The sequence below is a fragment of the Nerophis ophidion genome, linkage group LG22 (genome assembly GCF_033978795.1).
Source record: "Nerophis ophidion isolate RoL-2023_Sa linkage group LG22, RoL_Noph_v1.0, whole genome shotgun sequence".
NCBI lineage: Eukaryota > Metazoa > Chordata > Actinopteri > Syngnathiformes > Syngnathidae > Nerophis > Nerophis ophidion.
Genome location: NC_084632.1, coordinates 13,724,616 through 13,745,933, shown reverse-complemented (window position 1 = coordinate 13,745,933; position 21,318 = coordinate 13,724,616).

Below are 21,318 nucleotides of genomic sequence, written 5' to 3'. Positions count from 1 at the left end.
TATTCTTTTTTTTTTTTGTAATCCCACCTTGGCTCTCGTCTCTGCATCCTGGGGTCTCCCCCACCTGACCAAGACCTTAACACCAGGCCTTCTCGATCAATATCAGTGTGTGACCTTACCAATGCGCTTTTGGAAGAATGGTAGAAAATTCCTATAATCACACTCCGCAACATTGTGGACAGCCTTCTCAGAAGAGTTGAAGCTGTTATAGCTGCAAAAAGTGGATCAATATCATGTTGAACCCTATGGGTTAGGATGGCACTTCAAGTTCATATGTGAGTCAGGGCAGGTGGCCAAATACTTTTGGCAATATAGAGCACATTCTAATGAATAAACTTTGTGAAATCTCCCAGCGAATCAGTGGACACGGCTGAACGCTGTCATTAATCCGAGGGTGTATTAAAAACTTAGATTTAAGTCTTGAAAGTCAATGGAGCCGAAACATCCACGACTGGTCAACACTCACAGATTACATGACGATGATTATTTGTGAGGGGGAGAGTAACGGTCCATAAAAGTCGTAAAATGGGTCTGTAGAGTTCTTATTAAAATGTCAGGGAGTGAGAAGAAAGGGTGCGTCAAAGATAATGAATTTACGAGACACAATCAATCTGAGTTACTTAGTCTGGGTTAAAGTGATTATCATTATGAATAAATGAAAGAGAGGAATTTAAGTGTTATCACACTGGAGCTCAGGAGCACACAGAAACTTCTTGTGAGAACTCCATCTTGAATTAGGAATCGATAAGCGATTACACGGCAAATCGGATTAGCCCGCATAAGACTTGTGAAAAAAAAAAAAAAAAAGTTTTTACTGCGTTGAAAAGAAATTATAACTGGGTGGGAAGAAGGGCTCCGCCAGGGAACAGAGGGAGAAAAATAGGGAGCCAAGGTTATGGGATGTAATTATATCTGCAAGAATGAAACATTTATTGGACACAGATTGGAAGTTTAAAAGTGCAACGACACCGAGTGAAATTACAGGAACTGACAAATGAAACTGATTAATTGATATTGCATATATGTACACCAGTGACATTTTTTTTCTTTTAAATGTTATTTCATATGCGCTCATCAATTTTGATACAGGCTGCTCATGATGAGGAAAACAAGAAAAACAGAATAATTATTTCATAATTTAGTTTTAGAAAATAAAACTACATTTCTGGTCTTAATTTGTTTTTTTTTATAAAATATACTTGCTCTAATCTTACTCCAGTAAAAACTCCTATACATGTACTTATTAAGGTCTGATTACCTTCCATTGTGTCTAAAGCAGGGGTCTCCAAATTTTTTGACTTGGGGGCCGCATTGGGTTAAAAAAATTTGGCCGGGGGGCGGGCTGTGTGTGTGTGTGTGTGTGTGTGTATATATATATATATATATATATACACACACACACATATACACACATATATGTATATACCCCCCCACCCCCCCTGTGCGTTGGTAAGGTGGGCGGGGTCTGGTGCTAGCGGGGTGTATAATATAGTCAGGATTACTCATGGATACAACGGATCCTGGGTATTTGTTGTGTTGCGTTTATGTTGTGTTTCTGTCAGGATGTTCTCCCGAAATGTGTTTGTCATTCTTGTTTGGTGTGGCTTCACAGTGTGGCGCATATTAGTAAGAGTGTTAAAACTGTTCATATCACAACCATCAGTGTACTCTGTGTCACCCAGTATTGCCTTTCAATCTTGTACGTGTTTCTGCGGAAGATGCAAATAACATGTTGCTGTACTGGCAAACAGTTTGTGCATGTTGTTGAAGGTGTTAAAGGCAAATGCTTCAAAGCACGCCCTTAATATTGTTATCTGGATAAGCACCAGCAAACGGTCGCGAGAATGTTTGCGGCTCCCAATACCTTCTATACTCTGTGAAACGAGTCAAATTAGATCCATGAGTGGTAAAAGCTGACGACCCCTGATATATAACAACGGGCGGTTGCGTTGTTGATAAAATGTTGGTTCGGGTGGATGGTGGGTGGATGACGACTTTACTGATGTGGTTGTGGATGATATAATTGCCTATCCGCACATCTCTAATGTACATATACATATATATATATATATATATATATATATACACACATACATATATATATATATATATATATGTGTGTGTGTATGTATGTGTTTATATACATATATATGTGTATATACATGTATCTGTGTGTGTATATATATATATATATATATATATATATATATATATATATATATATATATTTATATTTATATTTATGTTTGAGCATGCTGCAGCTCCTTAATGCTTCAGTCAGACGCAGAACTTTCACAGGAACGAGGCAAAAATACAAAGTTACTGTCTATTACGAAGTCTGTTGATTCTACAGTGTAGGAAGCGAGGGTGTTAAAATATTTCCAGCAATATTTGTCGACACAGCCGGCTGGTAGGGCACCAAAGCAGACCAGAGAAACTCGCTTAAGCACTAAATGAGAAAAACCTCTGCTTTCTACGATATATTCATTCAGTGCGCTGAAGACATGGCGCACTGCACAAAAAAGTATTACGTTTTGTGTAAGCACTAAACTGTACCTTCTTGTATTGTATTTGATCAGGAAATGTGCAAATTTAAGGATTTATTTCACTTTTTTTTTTGTTTATTAACTTTTGTAATCATACATTTATAACGGATTAAGAAAAAATTATATTTATTCATGAATTATTGTATGTATTTTTTCATCAGAATAAGTGACAGTCTGCACTAGGTGGTTGTGGCAAGGTTTGAGGGACAATCTCCACAGACATGTATGGCAACTTTCAGTCTTTAAAATCATTTTTGAAAAAACAATTTTGTTGTTTTTGTTAAATTTTGTGGCGAGTTTGGTCCGTTTTACATAATGACAAATTCCCAAATCAAATAATCTGTAATTAACAAATTCTAACCAAGATTTGTGCCCAATAATGATCTAATGACACAATCATCTTGACTTTGAACATACTGCACATGACTGAATGAAGGGCATACTTAGTCAACAGCCTTACATGTTACACTAAGGGTGGCGTATAAACAATGCCAGCACTGTCATTAACATGTGCCACATTAAGTTAAAGTTAAAGTACCAATGATTGTCACACACTAAGTGTGGTGAAATGTGTCTTCTGCATTTGACTCATCCCTTTGTTCACCCCTTAAGAAGTGAGGGGAGCAGTGGGAAGCAATGGTGGCAATACCCAGGAATAATTTTTGGTGATTTAACCACCAATTCCAACCCTTGATGCTGAGTACCAAGCAGGGGGGTAATGCGTCCCATTTTAATAGTCTTTGGTATGCCTCGGCCAGGGTTAGAACTCGCAACCTACCGATCTTAGGGCGGACACTCTAACCGCTAGATCTACTCAGTATAGTGAAACCACGCTAAAAAACACCAACAACAAACATATTTTGGAAGAATATTTGCACCGCAATGCTACAATATAAACAAAAGCCATGGGTGGATCTACACCTAACATCTACTGTGATGATACAAAATACAGGAGTGTATTAGTCGATACTCCTACGATTACATGGATATTTTTTAGCATCACAAAATCTTCTTTCGTTTTTTTTTTCATTTATATTGTGTTTATATGCTCAGTAAATACTTTGAATATGACCAATGTATGATACTGTAACGACTCGGTATCGGATTGATACGCAAATTTGTGGTATCATCCAAAACTAATGTAAAGTATCAAACTAGAAGAATAAGTGATTATTCATTTTAACAGAAGTGTAGATAAAACATGTTAAAAGAAAAAGTAAACAGATATCAACAGTAAATTAACGAGTAGATTAATAATTCATTTTCAACCACTTGTCCTTAATAATGTTGACACAATAATAGAATGATAAATGACACAATATGTTACTGCATTTGTCAGCAGACTAATTAAGAGTCTTTGTTTGTTTACTTACTACTAAAAGACAAGTTGTCTAGTATTTTCACTATTTTATCGGAGGTACCCTAATATTTTTTTGTTAAAATAAAAACAAATGTGGAGCAAAGCGAGACCAGTTTGCTAGTAAATAAATAAAATTTAAAAAATAGAGACAGCTCACTGGTAAGTGGTGCTGTGAAAGACTCAAGCCGTCGTCTTGCGGGTTCCAGGGACCACCAAGGAAGGACATGCCTTTTGAGCAGGTGTAGATTTATTTTATTTTTCAAAAAACAAAAGTATTTGGCGTGTTGCTTTTCAGCCTTCCCGTTGTTTGCGTCTGCCTCTCGCTCTCTTCCGGGTTGCACGCGCTGCTGCTCGTGTTGTTGTCTCTCTCTCGTTCCTTCTTCGTATGGGTTGCTCTCGCTCCGCACCATCACCAGCCCCGTTCTCTCCTCCTTCTCCCCTTGTATACAGCGAGAGGAGATACGTTAATCGTGTACAGGTGCGCGATACACACACTTGATTTGGTTTGTGGCGTCACTCTCGGCACGCCCCGCCTCCTCGCCGCCATCCTGTACCTTCCTGTCGGACCGTCGGTTTCGCCTCTCCACAGCTGCTATTTGAGCTATTTTTATAACAGGCCAACGAGCGACTCATCTAGCCCTTACGGGCGACCGGGTGCCCGTGGGCACCGCGTGGGTGACCCCTGCAATAGAGGTTCTCAAACAATAATCAATCCTCGAGCCCTGAGGAACGGGCGAGGTAGGTACCACTCCGTACAGCGGCGTTTTAAAAAGTCATACATTTAACTTTTTGAAAGTGATACCGATAATTTCCGAACCGATACCGATAATTTCCGATATTACATTTTTTAAAGCATTTATCGGCCGATAATATCAGCAGCCCGATATTATCGGACATCTCTAGTTGCAGCCCAATTCCTTGCATCCATTTCTTTTAACCATTATCCTGTTCATGGATGAGGAACCTGGAACCTACAGTATATCCCAACTCTGGACTGGCCACTGGTCTATTGCAGGGCACATATAGACAAAAACAGTCACATCACAAAGTGCCAACATCAAACAATGTTTAAATATAAACAAGAATACACCACTAGTAGACATGTCTGATATTATTGGCTGATAAATGCTTTAAAATGTAATATCGGAAATTATTGGTATCTGTTTCAAAAAGTGAAATGTATGACATTTTAAAACGCCGCTGTACGGAGTGGTATGTAATATCTACGGCTTTTCACACACAAGTGAATGCAAGCATACTTGGTCAACAGCCATACAGGTCACACTGAGGGTGGCCGTATAAACAACTTTAACACTGTTACAAATATGCGCCACACTGTGAACCCACACCAAACAAGAATGACAAACACATTACGGGAGATTATCTGCACCGTAACACATCAACACAACAGAACAAATACCCAGGAGCCCTTGCACCACTAACTCTTCTAGCACGCTACAATATACACCCCCCGCAACCCCTCACACCTCAACCTCCTCATGCTCTCTCAGGGAGAGCTTGTCCCAAATTCCAAACTCCTGTTTTGAGGTATATTAAAAAAAAAATAATGCACTTTGTGACTACAATAATAAATATGGCAGTGCAATGTTGGCATTTTTTTTTCCATAACTTGAGTTGATTTATTTTGGAAAACTTTGTTACATTGTTTAATGCATCCAGCGCGGTATCACGACAAAATTAGGCATAATAATGTGTGAAATCCACGACTGTTGATATCGGAATCGGTAATTAACAGTTGGACAATATCGGCAAAAAAGCCATTATCGCCCATCTCTACCCACTAGTGATGACAATGAGTATTAATTAAATCTTACATTCCTGCATTGGGTGCATGGAATCGAACAAACATACTGTTAATTATTTATGCTTCTTGTCATTGCTGAGCAAAGGTCCCATTCACGCTGTTCAATTTATAAAAAAACGGTTCCATGTCACGATGCCGCTCCGAGGAAAAAGTTGAACATTATTTACAATAACACAGCAAGATGGCCACAGATGGCCGTTCTTCTCTCCGAGTGCAGGTCTGTTTGTTTCATTATGAGATGGCTGGTGAGATAAAAGCCCCCCAGATGCTGTGACGGTGTGTGCTGTTTTTTTTTTTTATGGAATAATACGGAACATAAAGCATTGGAACAGGAGTGTGTAGCCACTGATACCTGACCCAGGATCTCATTTCCCCTATGGGGAATTTGATTTGTCAACAAAGAGGGACAGGCTGTTTGAACAACAACAACATTGCTGCTCATTTTAACAATAATAACAATATTTATATGTTTTATTTATAAAAAGCACTTTACATTGAGCAAACAACCTCAAAGTGCTAGAGTGTATAAAAAAAAATAAATTATAATAATACAAATATAATAAAAAATAAATAAAATATAAAAACTACAACAGCCTAATAGCTAGAACTAGTATGCATATATCTATAAAAAGGCTTTTTTGAAAATAAGGATTTTTAAGCCTTTTTTAAAAGTATCCACAGTCTGAGGTGCCCTCAGGTGGTCAGGGAGAGCGTTCCACAGACTGGGAGCAGCGGAGCAGAAAGCACTGTCTCCGTAGTTCTTGGCTTAACCTTGTGACGGGGACGACGTGGCGAAGTTGGGAGAGTGGCCGTTTCAGAAATCTGAGGGTTACTGGTTCAATCCCCACCTTCTACCATACTAGTCACATCCGTTGTGTCCTTGGGCAAGACACTTCACCCTTCTCCTTATGGGTCCTGGTTAGCGTCTTGCATGGCAGCTCCCGCCATCAGTGGGCTCCTTAAAAAGGGGTAGAAAAGCGCTATTGAAGTACAACTATTTACCATTTTTTTTTACCATTTGTGTGCCCTCATATGGATACAAATATGTACAGTACCTACATTTAAAGAGTGTTTTTTTTTTTTCATCCGTTCGAACGGATCAATTGCAAAGTCACAGGTCCTTGACTGGAAGTTTGTTCTCACTGCAACAGAATGCGACCAAAGCGAATAATTGTCCGAATGATTTCAGGGTCTAATCCATTCTCCGGATGATTAACTAATTCATCAAAAAGGGGTCTTTCCGATATGCTCGCGCCTCGAAGAAACAGGACTTGTAAGCGTTTGCATGGCTAAAATGCGAAGATCAATCTTTTTGTTATCACTCACTGGATGCTGAAAAATGCACACGTGTGATGAAAATGAACCACCGAGGTGAATAATCTGCATAAGACTATACAAATGGGACCCGTTACCTCCCTGCTTGGCACTCAGCATCAAGGGTTGGAATTGGGGGTTGAATCACCAAAAATGATTCCCGGGCGCGGCCACCGCTGCTGCTCGCTGCTCCCCTCACTTCCCAGGGGCTGATCAAGTGTGAAGGGGTCAAATGCAGAGAATAGTTTCGCCACACATAGTAATTTAACTTTAACTTTATTTGCTGGTCAGTAACCTGGAAATGTTCTTATACAACATGTATATACACTATATCGTCAAAAGTATTTGGCCACCTGCCTTGACTCATATATGAGCTCGAAGCGCCATCCCATTCCTAACCCATAGGGTTCAATATGATGTTGGTCCACCTCTTGAAGCTATTACAGCTTCAACTCTTCTGGGAAGGCTGTCCACAAGGTTGCGGAGCGTGTTTATAGGAATTTCCGGCCGTTCTTGATCGAGAAGGCCTGGCCGTACTTGCCAACCTTGAGACCTCCGATTTGGGGTGGGGGGTGTGGTCAGGGGTGGGGCGGAGACGTGGTTGGGCGGGGAGCGTGGTTAAGAGGGGAGGAGATTATTTACATCTACAATTCACTAACTCGAGTATTTTATATACATTTCATATATATATATATATATATATATATATATATATATATATATATATATATATATATATATATATATATAATATGAAATACTTGACTTTCAGTGAATTCTAGCTATATATATATTTATTTTATTATATATATAAATAAAATAAATAGGTGCCATCTGAAATTCAACTATCAAATACACAGTAATAAAAACACAGTTGTTCTACTAACTGTACTGTGCTTGCTGGTTACTAAAAAGCAACAACAACACTTACCTTTCACTATTTGAGTAACCTTTGTTCTGCCATTTGCGTACTGGCAAGAGTCACTTGCCGTTAGTTGCGCAACACCACATAAATGGGGTGTGGTCGGGGGTGGGGCGGAGGCATGGTTGGGGCGTGGTTGGGCGGGGAGCGTGGTTAAGAGGGGAGGAGTATATTTACATCTACAATTCACCAAATCGAGTATTTCATATACATTTCATATATATATATATATATATATATATATATATATATATATATATATATATATATATATATATATATATATATATATAATATGAAATACTTGACTTTCAGTGAATTCTAGCTATAAATATTTATTTTATTATATATTAAAAAAATAGTTGAATTTCAGACGGCACCTATCGAATACACAGGAATAAAAACACAGTTGTTCTACTAACTGTACTGTGCTTGCTGGTTACTAAAAAGCAACAACAACACTTACCTTTCACTATTTGAGTAACCTTTGTTCTGCCATTTGCGTACTGGCGAGAGTCACTTGCCGTTAGTTGCGCAACACCACATAAATGGGGTGTGGTCGGGGGTGGGGCGGAGGCATGGTTGGGGCGTGGTTGGGCGGGGAGCGTGGTTAAGAGGGGAGGAGCATATTTACATCTACAATTCACCAAATTGAGTATTTCATATACATTTCATATATATATATATATATCCATCCATCCATTTTCTACCGCATATATATATATAATATGAAATACTTGACTTTCAGTGAATTCTAGCTATATATATTTATTTTATTATATATAAAAAAAATAGTTGAATTTCAGACGGCACCTATCAAATACACAGGAATAAAAACACAGTTGTTCTACTAACTGTACTGTGCTTGCTGGTTACAAAAAAAAAAAAAAATCAACAACACTTACCTTTCACTATATGAGTAACCTTTGTTCTGCCATTTGCGTACTGGCGAGAGTCACTTGCCGTTAGGTGCGCAACACCACGTAAATCGTTGGCCAATCAAAAAGCAACCCTATAACGCTATAACCAACATTCACCAGGAGATGGCAACATAACACATAGAATCACTATATTACAGACGGCGTTGTTATGGCTGTAACTTCCTCGTTCTTCTGCTTCGTCTCCTTGTGTGCAGTTTTTTATTAAAATCAGTAGATGTTGTAACTTGATTGGGCAGGCAAGCTGTTTATATTGTGGGAAAGCTGGAGGGGGTGTGGCCTCCAGCTCCGCTGCCTTTCAGGAGATTTTCGGGAGAAAATTTCTTCAGGGAGGTTTTCGGGAGAGGCGCTGAATTTCGGGAGTCTCCCGAAAAATCCGGGAGGGTTGGCAAGTATGGGCCTAGCTCTCAGTCTCCGTTCTAATTAATCGTATTCAGGTCAGGACATTACATAAGTTTTGGATGATACCACAAATGTATGTATCGATCCAATACCAAGTAGTTACAGGCTCATACATTGGTTATATTTAATGTCCTCAAGGTGTCCAGGGACATATTTTTTGAGTTTATAAACATTATATAAATTTTAAAAAATGAAATATGTTGTGATGCCAAAAAATATCGATGTAATCATAGAATAGAATAGATTAGAATATAAATAAATGATAAATGGGTTGTATTTGTATAGCGCTTTTCTACCTTCAAGGTACACAAAGCGCTTTGACACTATTTCCACATTTACCCATTCACACACACATTCACACACTGATGGAGGGAGCTGCCATGCAAGGCGCCAACCAGCACCCATCAGGAGCAAGGGTGAAGTGTCTTGCTCAGGACACAACGGACGTGACGAAGTTGGTACTAGGTGGGATTTGAACCAGGGACCCTCGGGTTGCGCACGGCCACTCTCCCACTGCGCCACGCCGTCCCTAATATAAAGTACTTTATTGATCACAGGGGAAAATTCAGCACCACAGTTCACTCATAATAGACAATAAATATTATACATCATGTTTGTCAAACTCTGGCACGCGGGCCAAATCTGGCCCGCCGTGTAATTTAATTTGGCCCTTGAGGCAATATCAATTTAGCATTAGAGCTGGCCCGCCGGTGTTATACAGCGTCGGTGCCGCTGTAACACCGCATTCACCGCTAATGCTCATACTTGCCAACCCTCCTAATTTTCCCGGTAGACTCCCGAAGTTCAGTGCCCCACCCGAAAATCTCCCGGGGCAACCATTCTCCCGAATTTCTACCGATTTCCACCTGGACAACTATATTGAGGGCGTGCATTTAAGGCACTGCCTTTAGCGTTCTGTACAACCTGTCATCACGTCCGCTTTTCCTCCATACTAACAGCGTGTCACATAATAATTGTGGCTTTTACACACACAAGTGAATGCAATGCATACTTGGTCAACAGCCATACAGGTCACACTGAGGGTGGCCGTATAAACAACTATAACACTGTTACAAATATGCGCCACACTGTGAACCCACACCAAACAAGAATGACAAACACATTTCAGGTGAACATCTGCACCGTAACACAACAGAACAAATAACCAGAACCCCTTGCAGCACTAACTCTTCCAGGAAACTTCCAGCAAACTGTCCAATAATTAACGTTTTATTCATGCATTTTCTCTTGCTACTTCAATGTTTGAATGTTTGGCTCATTCATTATTGTTATTTTATTTTCAAATGTATTATTAGACTGTGGAAAAAAAATTTGTATTTACCTCAGAAGATTGCAAATAGAAAAAAAAAGGCATTACATTTTTATTCAAATTTTATTTGAGATGCTGTTGATATTTTTTTATTATTATTATTATTATTATTATTATTTGAAACTGGATTTTGCATGTCACTAAAGTTATATAAGCCTTGCTTGTTCAATATTTAATGCAAAACTTGTTTGGGTCCCTATTAAAAGGTTCATTTGTTCAACCTCGGCCCGCGGCTTTGTTCCGTTTAAAATTTTGGCCCACTCTGTATTTGAGTTTGACACGCCTGTTATACATCAATATTCACATATGACTATTATAAATATATTCTACAATTAAGTGCAATCAAGAAGGAACTTATGCATTATACAGTCTGATGGCTGTCGGTATGAAGGACCTCCTGTTTCGTTCCGTGTTACATTTTGGGAGTCTGAGCCTTCCACTGACCGTGCTCATTCTCTCCGCCAGGTCCGAGTGCAGTAGGTGGGAGGTGTTGTCCATAATGGCGAGGAGCTTTGCTAGACTTCTCCTCTCTGACACCACCGCCAGAGAGTCTAGCTCCACTCCCACCACGTTACTGGCCTTCTCTACCAACTTGTCCAGTCTGTTTGTGTCCCTCGCTCTCAGGCCACGGCGTACAAGAAGGCGCCTGCCACCACCGACTCGTAGAACATCATCATCTTCGTGCAGTGCCCTGTATTCCTCATCATCACCATCCTCAATACCCCCCACCATCGCAGAGTCATCAGAAAACTTCTGAAGGTGGCAGGACTCTGACTGATAGTAGTATCGACTAGATACAATAATGTACTTGGTATCATTACAGTGGATGTTAGGTGGAGATCAACCAATGGTGTTTGTTTATATTTTGACGCTGGTGAACCACGGGTGTGTAGTGAAGTAAGTTTAGCTATTCCTCGTCCTGCAGGGATGATACTTGTAAGAAACTTACTTTATTTGTCGCCATGGAGGCCGAGATTAGTAATTTAGAAGTAGCTAAAACACTGCCAACTGGAGCTGGACTTTTGATTGATTGAAACTTTTATTAGTAGATTGCACAGTTCAGTACATATTCCGTACAATTGACCACTAAATGGTAACACCCGAATAAGATTTTCATCTTGTTTAAGTCTGGGTCCACGTTAATCAATTCATGGACTAAAGCCATGAGCTAGCTAACCATGTTTTAAAGCACTTCTTCCTAAGGGTGTTTCTGTTATGGTTTAACAGAGGGAGATGACGGCAACAGACACCGGGGCAGGGGGAAGTATAGCTCTATATATATATATATATATATATATATATATATATATATATATATATATATATATATATATATATACATAGACCATATATATATATAGACCATATATGTGATAATAATCCAACAATACTAAATATACTAACTAAGGAAATGGAGTGTGAAAAAATCCAAGACTGTGTATGGTGTAAGACTATGTGTGGAATTAGGCTGTTAAGTGTTACTGTACATGTTGAATGAGAGGAAGGAACACGGAAGTCCGTGGGGCAGGAGGATGATCCAGGGCAGGAGCGAAGAGACAAGATCCGTTTCCAAGCGGCAGGTCGGGAATCCAAAAGGGCAGTCTGGGAAGCAAGGGGACAAAAAGATGACGAGACGCACAGCTTGCCAACACAGGATCAAGGGCAGACGCTGGAAGGACAAAGAAGAACAACGAGAAAGAGAGAGAGAGAGAAAAAAGCTTGGTATCTGCTTATGGTACAGAAGTCTATATTCCGGCGCATTATGGCGGGTTGAGCAGGCTTATGAAGGCAGCTCCATCATTACAGGCAGGTGCACCGATTGCTGGTGAATGATTGCAGCAGCCGCCAGCTGCTGCTGCAGGGCGGAGACTCGCCCGGCGCGTCCCTGGATGTGTGCGGCAGTGGGCGTGTCCCGAGGTGCGACAAGCAGAGCGCAAGGATGAGAAATGCATATTGGCATGTGCCCAGGCCGTGACAGTTTTAGTGTTATAACTTCACCTTTATCGTTAGTTTTTAAGCCAAAATGCGTCCGTTCTCCCTTTTCTGTCTACACACCGTGTCTGCTTGTAAGTAACCTGTGATTGTGCGTTGCCGAACGTGCTCGTCTGCTCGTAAACCAGCAATGACATGACGTGATGACGACTGGGGTGCAGGGGGGTGGCTGGCGGATCGGTACTTTTCAGAGACAGTATAGTACCGAAAATTAGTCCTTAGTATTGCGGTACGATAATAATATCGGTGTAACGTACAACTTTACTTAGGAGCAAACATTAAGTATACATTTTTGCCTTTCCCTCTATCATTGAGTGGAATGTACTTTATGAAATGATCACAAGGGGCAAGAGTCATAACCTAAATTTGAATTAAAAACAGAACGAGAATACAAATGACCGTTTTCTGGTCTTAAGAATATTTTATGTCGGCCCGTTCGTGATTTCTAAAGCCATTGGCAGACTGTTTTTTTTTCTCATCTTCTTTCATTTCAATTTCAAATTTCCAAGCTCCCTCCTCTTATGCTGTATTACCATTATTGCTGGCGGTGAAACTCTATCAAGCTGTCTGGTACCTGCGGACACGCGTGGAAATTGCTGCAAAACTCCAGTCTAAATGTAAATGGATTCAAGTAATTGTTATCTTTTGTGAGAATAACTTTTTTTTCATTGACTTGGTGGGAGGGGAGGGGGGGGTGGGTGGGCGAAAGGCCGAGGTGGTTATTTTCCTCCCAATTAACATAAGTTGAATTTAACGCTCAATACCCTAAGAGGGGGTCAGATACCGAGCCAGCAGGAACAAGAGAAACAGGCGTTTTCTTGTGACGGAACTCATGAATTCTCGAATAAAAAGCACAATACTTAGTTATTTGACTATTTGTAACCACATCTTGCATCATTAATTGGTTATTTTCAGACATTTTACTACTCCGTTATTAAGTTGTAATGCACATTTCAGCAAAAATTTGCCATTTCTACTCATGAAAACGGAAACGCACATGAGTTGAGTTTGCAGCGTGACGGTCATCCATGCATCTATTTGTCTTTCTGTCACTCACATGTCGGCATACACACCTCTAAGCGCAAACCCATCTCGCCGTGTGACATGCTTCACGCACCGAGGCGTCGAAAGCTGATAAGCAACCAACCGCCACAAGCGCTCCAACTCCAAAGAAATATCGCTAAAAGTTCTCCAAAAAAAAAAGCAGAAGTGTCCACAGGAGACTCCACAAAGCTGTTATGCATGAGTTGGTGAGCTGTCCCATCGATCGGCCTCTCCACCAAGTCCACCGTGCCGTGGTGGAGCCCATTTTGCAAAAACATTACGCAAGGGGAAGGCAAAGGAGTGTAAAATCCTCCCTTTCAGTTGTAAGTTTTGGTTCCAACATGGTAATGTCCTTTCTCTACAAGCCACGGAAGGAAAATGAGCAGCGTTGTGTAGAGAGGTCCGATAATGGCTTTTTTGCCTATATCCGATATTCTCCAACTCTTAATTACCGAGTCCGATATCAACCTATACCAGGGGTCGGCATCACAAAATGTTGAAAGAGCCACATTTAACCAAAAATACAAAAACAAATCCGTCTGAAGCCGCAAAAATATGAAAGCTATATTATGTACAGATAGTGTGTCATGAGATATAAATTCAAATAAGAAGACTTCAAGGGTAACATTATCACAATTTCAAAAGGGTTGAAAACAATAAAAATCAGTTTTCGAAGCTTTTTTCAAAATTTTACCGGTCTCGGAATATCCCTAAATAAAGCTTTAAAGTGCCTTATTTTCGCTATCTTTGAAACCACTATCCATTTCCCTGTGACGTCATACAGTGCTGCCAATGTAAACAAACAATGGGAATACCAAAGCAAGATATAGCGACATTAGCTCGGATTCAGACTCGGATTTCAGCGGCTTAAGCGATTCAACAGATTCCGCATGTATTGAAACGGATGGTTGGAGTATGAAAGTATTGAAGAAGAAACTGAGCAAATAGCTATTGAGGCTATTCATAGCCATAGCATGGCCAAATATCTGCGTTAGCATCGCCGGTAAAATGTGCGGACCAAACGATCAGGACTTTCACATCTTGTGACACTGGAGCAACTTAAATCCGTCGATTTGTAAGTGTTTTTTTCGCATTAAATGTGGGTGGAAGGAGATGTAATATAGTTGCAAATGCATCTGCAGGTTATCCATACATCTCTGTGCCATGTCTGCTTTAGCACCGCCGGTAAATAGCATGTTAGCATCGATTAGCGTAGCATGTTAGCATCGATTAGCTGGCAGTCAACATCAACAAAACTCACCTTTGTGATTTCGTTGACTATCGTTGCAAATGCATCTGCAGGTTATCCATACATCTCGGTGCCACGTCTGCTTTAGCACCGGCGGTACATAGCATGTTAGCGTCGACTAGCATAGCATGTTAGCATCGATTGATTGGCAGTCACGCCGCGACCATATATGTCTGATTAGCACATAAGTCAACATCAACAAAACTCACCTTTGTGATTTTGTTGACTTTATCGTTGCAAATACATCTGCAGGTTATCCATACATCTCTGTGCCATGTCTGTCATCGCCGGTAAAATGTGGAGACACTCCGGCACATTCAATGGGGGTCTGGCGGCAGACACTTTCGCATATTCCGGCCAGTGGTGCAACTTGAATCCCTCCCTGTTAGTGTTGTTACACCCTCCGACAACACACCGACGAGGCATGATGTCTCTAAGGTTCCAAAAAATAGTCGAAAAAACGGAAAATAACAGAGCTGAGACCCAATGTTTACAATGTGTTGAAAATGAAAATGGTGGGTGCATTACCTCGGCGACGTCACATTCTGACGTCATCGCTTCCAGCGCGATAAACAGAAAGGCGTTTAATTCGCCAAAATTCACCCATTCATAGTTCGGAAATCGGTTAAAAAAATATATGGTCTTTTTTCCGCATCATCAAGGTATATATTGACGCTTACATAGGTCTGGTGATAATGTTCCCCTTTAAAGGGGAACATTATCACCAGACCTCTGAACTCTCGCGGCTGTGTTGGATTATGGATTGAACTTTCACAGTATCATGTTGGACCCGCTTGAGATCCATTGCTTTCGGTCCCCTAGAAGGGAGGGGGGGTCCTCTCCAAGGTTCTCATAATCATCATTGTCACTGGCGTCCCACTGGGTGTGAGTTTTCTTTGCCCTTATGTGGTTCTTCCGAGGATGTCGTAGTCGTAGTGGTTTGTACAGTCCTTTGAGACATTTGTGATTTAGGGCTATATAAATAAACATTGATTGATTGATTGTGCACTGCCGAACATGCTTGTCTGCTGATAAACCAGCAATGACACGGCGTGGCGACGAAGGGGGCACGGGGCGGCGGTGGACCAGTACTTTTCAGAGGTGGTATAATACCGAATATGATTCATTGGTATCGCGGTACAACCCTACTTCACACTATGTGAAACAAACAAGTGGCGGCTGATGAGAGATGGTGACTGAGGAACGTGTTTGACCTTAACAGCTGCTATCTGTCAGCAGAGAGCTGCTTTCAATGCCCTCTTATAAAGAGTTAGCCTCTGGGCTCCAGGATTTAGGATGCGATAAGGTAATTGGCTAGTGTTTACACAGGTCCTCCATCGCTGGTCCACTAACAAAGAAGTTAACAACCATCAGTCCAGCCCGAGATTAGACAAATACCCAACTACTTACTCATCAAATCCTGGGTGCAAAGAGCCGACTGTTACTTTTTGAAAATACAATTTTGGTCCTTTGATCCCAGATAACATAGCTGATAAGAACTTTGATCCTATTTTGTTAATTAAACATGTGAATGCTGTTTAAGTGTTTTGTATTGCAACAGATCTTGACTATCAATAAGCAATTTGATTGATACACTTTTTTTTTTATTTTGGACTTCTTCTCTAGTAGATTTCAATTACATTCCAATAATTGCTCTTGCAGTCTTTGTGATTGGATTCACTTGACATGATCAGCCTGTCTGTATTTTATGTCATCCCATCAACTGCCGAGAGGTTCTACACAGCTGTGTCCCATCTATCTGAGTCTTGAGTCAGAGGCGGTTTAGTGGACGATCTGTCTTGTCAGATCCTCTGTCAGATGTTCTTGTCCTGGGTATCCTCTGTCCTTTTCAGCTCCCAGTTAAGTTGTTTTCCCGCTGCCTTAAAAAAATCCTATTGTGATCTTTATTCTACAATTATTCTTAATTTTTTGCACACATTTTGCTTTGCAGGACAGAGCCCCTAAACCAGGGGTCGGCAACCTAAAATGTTGAAAGAGCCATATCGGACCAAAAATACAAAAACAAATATTTCTGGAGTCGCGAAAAAATAAAAGTCATATTACATACAGATACTGGCATCAACACCAGTAAGCGGCAACACCCAACCAAGAGCACAATTGCCTTTGTCCGAGCAGGAGATAAACCTCAACCCTCCAAGAAGACCCAGGGGGGCCTGCTAACAACAGCAAGGGACTGGCAGCTCTTGGTTGATCTAGGAAGGCAGTTGCGATTCCCAGACATCATTGCAACTGCAACACTCCGGCCAGACATGATCTTGATGTCTGGAACCGGCAAGCAGGTGGTGCTCCTTGAGCTAACTGTCCCCTGGGAGGACAGAATGGAGGAAGCTCAGGAAAGGAAGAGGGCGAAATATGCAGATCTTGTGTCTGACTGCTGGAGGAACGGGTGGAAGGCCCGCTGCGAGCCTATTGAGGTGGGCTGCAGGGGTTTTGCAGGCAAGTCCTTACACCGTGTCCTGGGGCTCCTTGGGATTTGTGGACTGCACTGGCGAAGAGCCATAAAAAACACCTTGGAGGCGTCTGAAAAGGCTTCGCGTTGGCTCTGGTTGAGGAGGGGGGACGCGTGGCGTAGTGCGCTACCTGGACACAAGTCGAGGGACTGATCATCCTCGGCTGGGTCGCCCGGGTGAGGGTGTTTGATTAAGACCCGAAACACCCTATGACCCCGGGAGAATCACTGATGATGTGTCCAGGTTACACCTTGCGGTGTATTATAGTACAGATAGTGTGTCATGAGATATACATTCAATTAAGAGGACTTTAATTAGACCTCCTTTTTAGACCAGTTGATCTGCCGCTTCTTTTCTTTTTCTCATATGTCCCCCCCTCCCTTGTGGAGGAGGTCCGGTCCGATGACCATGGATGAAGTACTGGCTGTCCAGAGTCGGGACCCAGGATGGACCGCTCGCCTGTGTATCGGTTGGGGACATCTCTACGCTGCTGATCCGCCTCCGCTTTGGATGGTTTCCTGTGTACGGGACTCTCGCTACTGTCTTGGATCCGCTTTGAACTTAACTCTCGCGGCTGTGTTGGGGCCACTTTGGATTGAACTTTCACAGTATCATGTTAGACCCGCTCGACATCCATTGCTTTCGGTCCCCTAGGGGGTTGCCCACATATGAGGTCCTCTCCAAGGTTTCTCATAGTCAGCATTGTCACTGACGTCCCACTGGGTGTGAATTCTCCCTGCCCACTGGGTGTGAGTTTTCCTTGCCCTTATGTGGGTTCTTCCGAGGATGTCGTAGTCGTAATGGTTTGTACAGTCCTTTGAGACATTTGTGATTTAGGGCTATATAAATAAACATTGATTCATTGATGATTGACTTAAAGGGAACCAAATGAGCTCAAATATAGCTACAAATGAGGCATAATGATGCAATATGTACATATAGCTAGCCTAAATAGCATGTTAGCATCTATTAGCTCGCAGTCATGCAGTGACCAAATATGTCTGATTAGCAGTCCACACAAGTCAATAACGTCAACAAAACTCACCTTTGTGCATTCATGCACAACATTAAAAGTTTGGTGGACAAAATTAGACGGAAAAAGAAGTGGCATCAATCACGTCTTAGGAAGTCGGAGAAAGTTATACATGTAAACAAACTATGGTGAGTTCAAGGACCGCCAAAATTAGTAGGACAAAACGGCGCTCGCCAAATACTCGAATCAGTGAAAGATGTTTAGTATAAATAGTGTGCTTTATAACAATTAGGGAGGTTTGTGTCATGTTTGTCCTCCTACAGAAAGTATATTAAAACAACAAATTTATTTTTTATATTTGTTTCCTCTCATCTTTTTCCTTTTTTCATACATTTTTGAAAAAGTTCCAGAGACCCACTAGAGCGGCACTAAAGAGCCGCATGCGGCTCTAGAGGCGCGGGTTGCCGACCTCCGCCCTAAACGGACAGAGATCTCGCAATACTTTTTGAGAAATCGCGCAATACTTAATAAACTTCTCCCACGGATGATGGGTAGGCTCCTCCTTCGCTGTGTTTGTTTTACTTCCGGTTCACTGACATAGGAAAAAAACCTTTCGCGAAATCTGGCAAGAAGTACTGCGAGATTTTGCAAAAAGTATTGTGAGATCTGGGAAAAGTATTGCGAGATTTCGCATAACATTTTTTTTTCCTATGTCAGTGAACCGGAAGTAAAACAGACGCAGTGAAGTTTGGTTCTTTTATGAATTTATTATGGGTCTACTGAAAATGTGACCAAATCTGCTGGGTCAAAAGTATACATACAGCAATGTTAATATTTGCTTACATGTCCCTTGGCAAGTTTCACTGCAATAAGGTGCTTTTGGTAGCCATCCACAAGCTTCTGGTCGAATTTTTGACCACTCCTCTTGACAAAATTGGTGCAGTTCAGCTAACTGTGTTGGTTTTCTGACATGGATTTGTTTCTTCAGCATTTTCCACAAGATTAAGTTAGGACTTTGGCAAGGCCATTGTAAAACCTAAATTCCAGCCTGATATAGCGATTGACCACATAACTTTCCTCCAGAAGGTCTTATCTTTGTCCATGTGATGTCAGATGAAACAAAAATTTTTACTGTTTGGCCACAATACCCAGCAATATGTTTGAAGGGGAAAAGGGGAGGCGTTTAATCCCAGGAATACCATGCCCACCGTCAAGCATGGTGGTGGTAATATTATATTCTGGACCTGTTTCGCTGCCAATAGAACTGGTGCTTTACAGAGAGTAAATTACACAATCAAAATTCTTCAGGACAACCTAAAATCATTAGGCCGGAAGTTGGGTTTTGCCGCAGTTGGGTGTTCCAACAGGACAATGACCCCAAACACACGTAAAAAGTGGCAAAGGAATGGCTAAATCAGACTGGAATTAAGGTTTTAGAATGGCCTTCCCAAAGTCCTGATTTAAACGTGTGGACAATGCTGAAGAAACAAGTCCATGTCAGAAAACCAACAAATTTAGCTGAACTACACCAGATTTGTCAAGAGGACCGGTCAAAAATTAATCCAGAAGCTTGCCGTAGCTTGTGGATGGCTACCAAAAAGCGCCCTTTTGCAGTGAAACTTGCCAAGGGACATGTAACTAAATATTAAAATTGCTGTATGTATACTTTTGACCCAAAAGATTTGCTCACATTTTAGGTAGACCCATAATAAATTCATAAAATAACCAAACTTCATGAATTGTTTTTTTTTTAAAAACTCGTATGTTCACCAATCACTCTATCATAAAAAATTAGAGTTGTATAAATTATTGGAAACTCAAGACAGCCATAATGTTCTTCACAAGTGTATGTAAACTTTTGACCACGACTGTATCTTAATATAGATAACATTTTCTGGATTAAAGGTTATTTTTGCACAATCTTTCCATGAAATATGAAAGTTTTTACATGACTTGTTGCGGAAAAGTCAATTGTTCAACCACGTCATCTCACCATGACAGGCTATTGTTTGGATATTTTTTTAAATTAGAACAAGTTGGCTGATGAAAATATCAGCTTTATGAGTTAATAATAAATAATAATAATAGATTTTATCTGTAAAAAACACTTTACATTTAGTAAACAACCTCAAATGTGCTACAGTGTATAACAAAAAAAAAGATAATAAAAACTAGAACAGCCTAATAGCTATATCTAATATTCATTTTTTTTTTTTAGAGTCTTTTTTAAAAAGAAGGGTTTTTAAGCCTTTTTTAAAAGCATCCACAGTCTGTGGTGCCCTCAGGTGGTCAGGGGGAGCGTTCTACAGACTGTTTGTAGCTTTGTCGTTGGAGGTTGGAGGAGGTTAGCCTGTCTGGAGCGGAGGTGTCGTGTGGAGGATTTGGCGGTGAATAGTTCTTTGAGGTAGAGGGGGGCATTTCCATTGAGGTACTGGTGGGTTCGTAGGGAGATTTTGTATTCAATCCTGAATGGAACAGGAAGCCAGTGAAAGGATTTGGGAATTGGTGTGATATGGTCATATTTCCGATATGGTCATATTAAAATTGCTGTATGTATACAGCAATTTGGTCACATTTTAAGTAGACCCATAATAAATTCATAAAATAACCAAACTTCATGAATTTTTTTTTTGACAAACTCGTATGTGCTCCAATCACTTTATCACAAAAAAATAAGAGTTGTATAAATTATTGGAAACCTAAGACAGCCATTATGTTCTTTACACGTGTATGTAAACTTTTGACCACGACTGTATATAAATATATCTAACATTTTCTGGATTAAAGGTTATTTTTGCACAATCTTTCCATCAAATATGAAAGTTTTTACACGACATGTTGCGGAGAAGTCAATTGTTCAACCACGTCATCTCACCATAACAGGCTATTGTTTGGATTTTTTTTAAATTAGAAAAAGTTGGCTGATGAAAATGTCAGCTTTATGAGTTAATA